Source organism: Phaethon lepturus, unplaced genomic scaffold (assembly GCF_000687285.1).
Source record: "Phaethon lepturus isolate BGI_N335 unplaced genomic scaffold, ASM68728v1 scaffold11653, whole genome shotgun sequence".
Classification (NCBI taxonomy): domain Eukaryota; kingdom Metazoa; phylum Chordata; class Aves; order Phaethontiformes; family Phaethontidae; genus Phaethon; species Phaethon lepturus.
The window spans coordinates 5,480-13,303 of NW_010529836.1; the positions used below are offsets into that span (position 1 = coordinate 5,480).

The following is a 7,824-nucleotide window of genomic DNA, read 5'->3' on the forward strand; positions in this document are numbered from 1 at the left end:
AAATGTGTAGACAAGGCCAAACTAATAATGCAAGGCAAGATTATTCCAACAATAGCACAATGTACCTCATTTGTAACCTGAAATGCTCCCAGTTCTGCGCAAATACCAGGCTGACAACAGAACAAAGGTGAATATACCAGAAAGAAGTTCAGACATTTAAGATAAGTACCTTTTTTGGTTATAGATAAAAAAAAAGAAAAGTATTTCTAAAAACCTATACCTATAGAGGTGCAGGGGTTTTTCAATGAAATCTCTGGTACCAAAACAGCTATGGGTACCAAACAGCTAATGGCAATACAAGTTTATTTATTTATTACCATGTTCCTTCCATAATTGAGATGTGGGTTCAATCTCAGACTTCTTGTTCTTTAACTCTTATACTATCAACTTTGCAGATACCAAGGAAATAACATTTTAAAATTTAAAAACATAAAAATAAATGGACTATAAGTACCAAAAATGCATATCTTTCTTAAAATTATATCTCAGACATCTTTATAATTAAGAGTCATCTTCATCACTTGTAAGTAAAATTATACAAATCCCAAACTTAACTCACATGTTAACCTAGATGCAGAATTTCAATATCTGCATTAATCTGAGTCCCACAAAAGCCAGAGAAACAATACTAACTTTCTGCTTAACCACAACTTTATTTACCAAGCTTTTGTTTTTTTCCCTGAAGATTTCACAAAATATATAGAATTCAGATGACCTAATTATATTTTACCTTCCTGAGTGCAAAGGTCAGGTTATGCAGGGTAGCATTAACAGGAAACGCTGCTGTTCTCCATCAGATCGATAAGACTTTTTCTGGCAAGCTGATGACCACATCACTAGAGCTCATTCCCCTTTTCCCTGCAAGGGTCTCTCACCAGAACACAGCAACCAGGACACTGCTCTTTTATAGCACAGAAGAATCCTGCTGTAACCAAAGCCGGGGGGAAAGGCAGGTGCTACAGCAATGAGAAAGCAATGGTGTCCTTCAAACCTGAAATCCCAGCAAATTCCTGCACTTCTTAGTACTTCTACTGGGTCCAAATCCAATTTGTATCAAAACAAAAATTCAAAGGGAAATCAGCAACAGCAGTTTCCTGTCTGATATGTAAGAGTAGGCCTATGTTTGTATTGTGGCTATCCTCGGGTTCTAATAGAAGTTTAGAGTAAAATATTAAAACACCTATATCGGTAATTTTGCTGCTGAGCCCTCCTGGTTTTGATTACTTTATAGGATTTTTCCAAGCTTCTAGCAAAGGGCATGTCACAGGACAGTGTAAGCTTTGTTCACTGGATTGCAGTAGGATATTCTTTGCAGTTATGGCAGGAGCAATTTAGTTCGAATTAGAGCTCTGTCAGAAATTTGTTCAAGTGTTCTTGGTCTATTCACCTCCTCTGTGTTCCAACTTCCATTGTATAAAATGGGAAGGTCAATAATTGTTCTCTCCTACTTATTGCCTGTGTCATTCTTCATGACATGTGACTTCACTAATTCACATTACCACTTCAGAATAGGATTTAAATGAAAGGCAACAATGTATTCGAAAATTTTCCAACACCAGTTTGAGAGGAAAAATCATTTTAAAATGCTAAGTTGTAAGTAACTAGCTTGTATCTTAATTAGAATCATAAAATAACTCAGTCTGTGAGGGATTTCTGCATGTCCTCCATCGTCCAACCTTCTGCTTGAAAGAGCTCTAACTTCAATGGCAGACAAAGCTGCACAGTGTTCTGTTCAGTCATATTTTGAAAGTCCTCCCTGCATGCATGACCAGTGGAAAAAATCCTTCCCTTACATCCAGCTGGAATTGTCTTTGTTGCCACAGTAATGCTAGCTGCCTCTTGTCCTTTTACTGCATATATTTGTGAAAAGTCTGGCTTCATCTTCTCTATATGCCTCCAGTAAGTCATGGAAGACAGCAGTTAGATTACAGAATCACAGAATCACAGAATCAATAGGGTTGGAAAAGACCTTTAAGATCATCAAGTCCAACCGTTAACCCAACACCACCAGGCCCACTAAACCATGTCCCAAAGTGCCACACCTACACATCTTTGAACACTTCCAGTGATGGTGACTTCACCGCCTCCCTGGGCAGCCTGTTCCACTTTGGATGTTTTTCTCCAGGTTTATTACAGGTGTACTGTCATGTTTTTCTGCCAAAATATGCCTGTCCCTCTCCCATTTCTGGTGTGACACAGCAGGCAAAGTCAGCATGTCGTCATAGCTCCCCTGTTGTTGTGGGGAGTTGTCTCCTCATGCTCCCCTTCCCTCAACTCTTCTGCAGGGTAAACAAAACCAGATGTCTCAGTCTACTCCTTCTATGTTATATATTCCAGCCCCATACCATCTTAGAGGCTCTCCTCTGGACTCTCTCCAGTTTTATGACCTCTCTTTTACTGGGGAACCCCAAAGTGGAACACAGTGTTCCAGATGTTGCCTCATAAGTGTTGAGTATAGCAGAATAATTGCTTCTCTCAATCTGCTCTTGTTAATGAAGCCCAACATGTATGGCATTCATGTTCAGCTCATTATCCCGCAAGAGCCCAAATATTCTGCAGAGCTGGTACCTAAGCAGTCAGACCCTGTACCTGTTGTAGGGTGTTATTCTACCCATGGTACTGGACTTTGCATTTGTCTTTGCTGAACTTCATGATGTCAGCCAACTCCTCAAGCTTTCCAGCAGCAAGCCAAGTGCAAATTCCTTGTTATCTAGAAAGTATCTTGTTGCTTTGGGATGGGCATAGGAAAAGTAAAAGTTTACCCAGAATGCATTTATTCAGAGTAAGTTGCTCCATTAAGTCACTTTTTTGAAGATACCTATAGAATCACATGAACAAGTGAAAAAGCAGTTATAACTGAAGGTGAAACCCTAAGCATAAGTCTATGGGTCCACTTTAGCCACCTAAGTTTGAACATGCTGAGGAATATAAGTAAATGTACGCTAAATAACAGTGGCTTTAAATATTTTTTTCTTGTTCCACAATTTTCTGACTGCCTATCAAGGCAATGAGCAAGAAGAATAGATGTATTTGGGTCTCTATGGATTCTCCACATGAGCGAGTTCTATATACAACACATGCCAAAGAGTAATTTCAGCTGAATAGAAACTAGACAACAGGACTTCCTGTTGGAAGGCTTAAATTGCTAAACTTTCTTGTATGGTCCTCATAGGTTTAAAGAATGGAGGCTGGTGAAAGTATTTCAGAGAGTCAGAGCACTGGTAGAAAGGAAATGTTTACCCCAATGTTTGGATGTCCCACCACCCATTGCTCTCAGTGTAGTCTTTAACAGTTCGTTGCATTGTTCAATCTTTGCAGAGGCTGGTGCATGATAGGGGATGTGATACACCCACTCAATGTCGTGCTCTTTGGCCCAAGTGTCTATGAAGTTGTTTCAGAAATGAATCCCATTGTCCGACTCAATTCTTTTGGGGGTGCCATGTTGCCATAAGACTTGCTTTACAAGGCCCAGGATAGTGTTCCGTGTGGTCGCATGGGGCACAGGGTGTGTTTCCAGCCATCCGGTGGTTGCTTCCACCATTGTAAGCACATGGCGCTTGCCTTGGCGGGTTTGTGGGAGTGTGATATAGTCGATCTGCCAGGACATTTTTAACACCTTGTCCTGCCTGGACTGGCCCAAGGGCTACTGCATGAACTATTTCCTGTGTTTTAATGGGTTCAGAGGCTTGTCATTGCTGGAACCACCAGAACAGTTTTTTTCACAGCCAAGATGCAGGCCTGTAGGGAGGAGGAGGAGAGATTTTCTTTGTGTTGCCGGAGTTGGCCAGCCAGTTCATCCGCCGTTGGTCCCAGTTAGCTCAGTTGGTAGAGCATGAGACTCTTAATCTCAGGGTTGTGGGTTCGTGCCCCATGTTGGGTGCCAAAAAAGACTTTCATGGTTTAACCCCAGCTGGCAAGTAAGCACTACACAGCCGCTCACTCACTTTCCACCCCTGTAGCTGAATTGGGGAGAGAAATCAGAAAAAAAAAAAAAAAGATTAAAACTTGTAGGTTGAGATATAGATGGTTTAATAGGACAGAAAAGGAGGGGAATAATAATAATAAGAATATACAAAACAAGTGATGCACAATACAATTGCTCACCACCTGCTGACTGATGCCCAGCCAGTTCCCAAGCAGCAGTCCCCACCCCTCCGCCAACTGTCCCCAGTTTATACACTCAGCATGACGTTGTCCGGCAGGGAATATCCTTTTGGCCAGCCTGGGTCAGCAGTCCTGGCTGTGCCCCCTCCCAGCTTCTTGTGCAGCTCCCCACTGGCAGAGCATGGGAAGCTGAAAAGTCCTTCACTTAGTATAAGCACTACAACTACTTAGCAACAACTAAATCATCTGTGTGTTATCAACATTATTCTCATACGAAATCCAAAACGCAGCACTATATCAGCTACTAGGAAGAAAAATTAACTCTATCCCCGTTGAAAACAGGACAGCATTGTACAATGAGAATTTTTGGCAATAGAATCAGTGACCAAAAGAGATGACTAATGTCAGTAGCACCGGGGCTTCATATGGAAATTGGAAAGCTTTTGAATACTTCACTTGAGCATGACTATTCTTTAACTTAGTCTTACACCTTAAACAATGTGATTTTATTCATACAAAGGTAAACATGCAAACTGTCTGCTATGAAACTCTTGAAATTGGGTAGGAAGGAAAAATTGAATAAATAGCCTTTTCGTGCAAAAAATAGTACAGAAGTAACTCTAAGAAAGTCACAGAAAACACAGGAAGGCTTCACAGTTAAAACCCACTTAAAAATATACATCTTTCTATAGTGTTTAGTCTATAGTTTAGTTAGTAGTACTAGTTTTACTAGTAACTACTAATAGAAATAGCTATCATCACTTTCTGTGGCCTTTGATATCAATGACAAAGCGATAAACTACAGTATGGATGGCAGATCGAAGTTCACAAAGCAATAATATAGCGATTTATTTTGTAGCTCCACAGAAAAGAAAAAAACAGCACAGCTTCCCAGAGGAAGCAGAATCTATTTTTTTTCCCTTGTGTTACTGTGAGCACAAGATAAGACTATTATCAAGACATTGCAAAGGAACAAATGCAAACAAAAGGGAAATAAGCTGTCTTATCAAAACATTTGTGTATACAGTTAATCTGTAAATGAGGTGTGTGCATACCTGTGAATTTAATCAACTTATATCCTCATAGGACAGTAATACAAAAGCTTAAGTGCAGAATATAGTACCATTTTGTATTCCCCGAGTTTTATCTTGATCCCTTCTTCAAAACAACTTTATTATGAACTAATTTTTTATTTCCAAAATACAATCCAAACTAATAGAAGTAATGGAGTCTGATGTTTTACAGAAGCCAGTGTAGTCTCCTCAAAACATTAATGGAATTTATGCCAAAACTGAACACACTTATAATCTAACCCTAAAAGTCTGTATCCTTGCAACTCCAAGGTCATCCATTGATGGATTTTTTTGAACAACCTCGTTTTATTTAAAAGTGGTAGCAAGGACTTGAAATAATTAGATTAAGGGAGTTTTGTTGCTTGCTTTCTTCAGCTTTCATTATTTACATTTCTGCTGCAGTAAACTAACAAGCCACAACAATGACATACTCCTTAATACACATCATGCTGGTGATATTGCTTGAAAAGCCTCCCTATAAAGATGTGGCCTCGAAGTCACTTCATCTTATAAATGGAATAGCAACCGAGGACACAGGGTTTGTCTAGTTTGGAGTGGAGGAGGCTGAGGGGCGACCTCCCTGCTCTCTCCAGCTCCGTGAGGAGGAGAAGTGGAGAGGGAGGTGCTGAGCTCTTCTCCCTGGTACCCAGTGCTCAAAGCTGCGTCCGTTAGGGGAGATTCAGACTTGATAAATGAGGAAACATTTATCTACCAAGAAGTTGGTCAAACACTGGAATAGGCTTCCTAGAGAGGTAACCGATGCCCCACGCCTGTCAGTGTTTAAGAGTTATTTGGATAATGCCCTTAATAACATGATTTACCTTTTGGTCAGCCCTGGAGTGGTCAGGCAATTGGGCTAGGATAGCTGTAGGTCCCTTCCCACTTAACTATTCTGTTCTGTTCATACCTATTGAGCTATGGTTCTAACAGTCATACTCTGATTGCCTGTTATGGCACCTAAGGCAAGCAATGGGCACATACTACAGCAAATAAGGCCACTAAAGTTATACTAGGACTGTTTAATTTACTAGTACAGATTATCTGCATCAACTTGAGACACCATCTCAAGGTCATATGACAGTATGTAGCACAGCAGAGAATTAAACATCCATTCGCCACATCCAAGACAGGATGGATGGACAGTGCCTATCCAAAAGAAATGCATCCTACAGCATTTTTAAAAACAAAAAAAGGAGATCAGAAATATTACTGACCGTTCACTTAGACTTTATGAGGAATCTCTCATGGGTGGTGAAAGTATTGTATCCCAAACAAAACAAAGCGGAAGAGCCCCAAACACACAGATCAAAAAACCTGCAGTCCGCTATTTAAGTGGATGATAAAAAATTAAAAATGTTATGGTTGCATTACAAAGCTTACATGATGACACATATAGAAAGAATAAAACACAGAGTCTCTACACAAGATATTTAAGCAAACTCACAATCCTAAGCCCACATTCCTTAAAAATTACCTGTCCTATAAAAACAAGGAAATGCATTTATGCAGTAAATCTATATTGTTTGTTTTCTTACATAATTGTCTAAGTCTCGGAAGTACGCTCACTATGAAAAGGCAAATTTTTTTATATGTTAATTCAAATGCAGGTCCAAACCTTGGAGTGCAGTGAGATATGATGTCTAAACACTTCTGATAGATATGAAAAGTAGTACAAACTGAGTTTTACTAAAGTACTTAGGTGCTGAATGCCCTATTAATACACAGAAAACAAACTGAGTTAATATTTGTACATCACTTCAATAAACCAGGAAGCTGGAAACTGAGAGTTTTTGCTGCAGGGCATGAGTCAGTAACATCTTCTAGGTAAAATGAATGCTAATATTGTCTATGTTCTGACGGATACACTGAGTTAAACCTCCTCCTAAAAAACCTGTGAACAGAATCTCACGTTATACACACTATATGTACTAGGCTCTATCAAAAGACAAAACTAACATGCTCAATCTCCCTTCCATACAAGGTTTAGGTCTTCACATAAAATGGCCTGGGGGTAGGAGGAGTGTGTTGTTTCTTTAGGCAGTGAGGAGAGGTGTGAGAAGAGAAACAGTCATGACTGGATAGCTGTTGTCCATATAAAGGTATTTGGTGAAGAAAGCCTGCTTTTACATCCTTTCCAAGCCAAGAATTTTTTACTTTAGATAAGCATAAAATTAGAAGAGAAGCAAGACTGAATTATGAACTCAGTCATCCTTTAATATCGGCATTCATATTGGGAACATTGTGACCAAGGATGAGGACAAGGCTGAGGTACTTAATGCCTTCTCTTTAGTAGCCAGACCAAGTATCTGCAGGGATTCAGCCCCCTGAGCTGGAAGACGGGGATGGAGAGCACAATAAACGCCTCATAATCCAGCAGGAAACAGTTAAGGACCTGCTAAGCCACCTGGACACCCACAAGTCTATGGGGGCCTTTTGGGATCCACCCAAGAGAACTGAGAGAGCTGGCGGAGGAGCTTGCCAAGCCACTCTCCATCATTTATCAGCAGTCCTGGTTAACAGGGGAGGTCCCAGAAGACTGGAGGCTTGCCAGTGTGACGCCCATCTACAAGAAGGGCCAGAAGGAGGATCCCGGGAACTACAGGCCTGTCAGTCTGACCTCCGTACCAGGGAAGATCATGGAGCGGTT

At 40.4% G+C, this 7,824-nt stretch overlaps 1 non-coding gene across 1 annotated transcript; it reads left to right on the forward strand.

Annotated features, from left to right (window-relative positions):
• Positions 1-3,807: 3,807 nt before the first annotated feature.
• Positions 3,808-3,880, forward strand: TRNAK-CUU. Its single transcript has one exon. It is a non-coding gene; the product is annotated as a tRNA-Lys (tRNA).
• Positions 3,881-7,824: the final 3,944 nt, after the last annotated feature.